Source organism: Sarcophilus harrisii, chromosome 5 (genome assembly GCF_902635505.1).
Source record: "Sarcophilus harrisii chromosome 5, mSarHar1.11, whole genome shotgun sequence".
Taxonomy (NCBI): Eukaryota; Metazoa; Chordata; class Mammalia; order Dasyuromorphia; family Dasyuridae; genus Sarcophilus; species Sarcophilus harrisii.
The window spans coordinates 44718919-44720754 of record NC_045430.1 but is presented as its reverse complement, the minus strand read 5'-3'; the positions used below and the strand labels follow the sequence as shown (position 1 = coordinate 44720754).

General features: G+C 33.2%; 1 pseudogene; it reads right to left on the bottom strand.

Moving 5' to 3' along the window:
* Positions 1-1207: 1207 nt before the first annotated feature.
* Positions 1208-1421, bottom strand: LOC100916664 (annotated as a pseudogene).
* Positions 1422-1836: the final 415 nt, after the last annotated feature.

The following is a 1836-nucleotide window of genomic DNA, read 5'->3' as shown; positions in this document are numbered from 1 at the left end:
GACAATTATTAATCCACAGACTACATTTTATGCCACCAAATTCATTTTTTACTAAATTACAAAAGAAAAATTCCACTAAAATAAAATCCCATGATGACAGCTTTATAGCACAGCTGAAATGATTAACAGCTTTTACCTAGAAAATGTTTTGCTTTAAAACAAAAAGGCAAAGAACAAATCTAATTTGATAATTTGAGACAGAAGGATTGGCAGAACATTTGCATAAAATAATATAATTTTATCTAAGACACATACCATTTCCTTTTCATTATTTAATCTAATTTACTCTTGATTCTCAGTTTTTACTCATTATTCATTCACTGTTGTGATGATAATGATGATGATGATGATGATGATGATGATGATGATGCCATGAGGTGTAAAGAGAGGGAAATGGATTGGAAGCCAGGAAAAATCATGTCAGAAGATAGATAGGTAGAGGAGTAGATATATAGTTAGATAGATAGATAGATAGATAGATAGAAAAAGGATGTGTGCTATTTTACTTCATGTATGAATGTTGGTTTTATTTCTAAGAAAGAGTTCCTAGATAAACAGCACAATCCTACTTCATGAATATAGAGAGATGTAGATGTAGCTATAATATAGATATAGACATGGATCTAGATAGTAATAATGTATATGGGCAGCTAGGTGACATACGGAATGATGCCCTGGTCTGGAATACATCCAACCCTTAAATTTTATACTAAATCTTTATTGATAGAAATTAATCCCCAACATTTAGAAACATTTTATGATTAAACATGAGAGAGAGAATCTATTCTTCAACCTTTTATTTTTTAACCTGCAATTGCTTCTCTTATATAAATGAATAACAGCTTCTTTTCTATTCTTCCAAGCTAATTCTTGTTGGAAAGAGTAACCAATATGTACTTTGTTGCTTGGTGGCCAGCACAGATCATTCTATTAATGGTTGTCTTTTTTTTTTTTTTTTAATCTCCTTTCTCTTTTTCCACTAAATTAATTCCACTTTGATCAAATTCCTTTGAACATGGGAATAAAAGTGTGACATGGGAAAATCACACAGTCTTTGGAGTCACCAAAGCTAGATTCAAATCTTACCTTCAATTCAGAGTATTTATATGAATTTCTTTTAGCATTTAAATTACTTTTATTAACAAGACATAAAAATGTGGATTTGGGGGTAGGGGTGGGGTCTGCCTAATTGGCAGGCCTGCTGCTCCTACTGATAATAAAGCTTCAGGTTCATTCCATCATAGATCTCATATCATATCACCCAGGGAAACATGATCCTTGAAGATTCTGTACCATTTTGTCAGGATGGTCTGGCTCCAACAGCTGCTGCTCTGTGCCGCAATCAGTTTCTTCAGGTCTCCTATAGTGTCACTTGTGCTGCACTTCACACAGACATTTTTGATCAGCTAATTGTTACACATACAACCTGGATCATGGTTCCTTCAGCCTCCAGACAACACAGCCTTTTTTCCTCATTTAGCACCGTATCTATGTGATATTGATGTGATAAAATAGTACATCTTAGATCCCAGGCTAATTTTTTTTCTATTTTTTCTATTTTCTATTTTTTTCTGCTAACTGCTCACTAGAAATAAAAACAAGAGCCTTATATTGGGCTATTACAGCTTTAAGGCCCAGGTGCTTAATTAACACTCTTTTTTCCCCCTTTTCCCTAATGGGAATAGCAGTGGTGGCAGCAGCATCTGGATTTATTTCAGTTTTATTCAACTATAAAATTGAGACTACATAGTTTATAAAGTCCCTTTCTGATCTATTTCTTTAGTTCTGTGATTGTATGATCCATAAACATCTTCTTTAAAGTGTTTATTTTTCCCT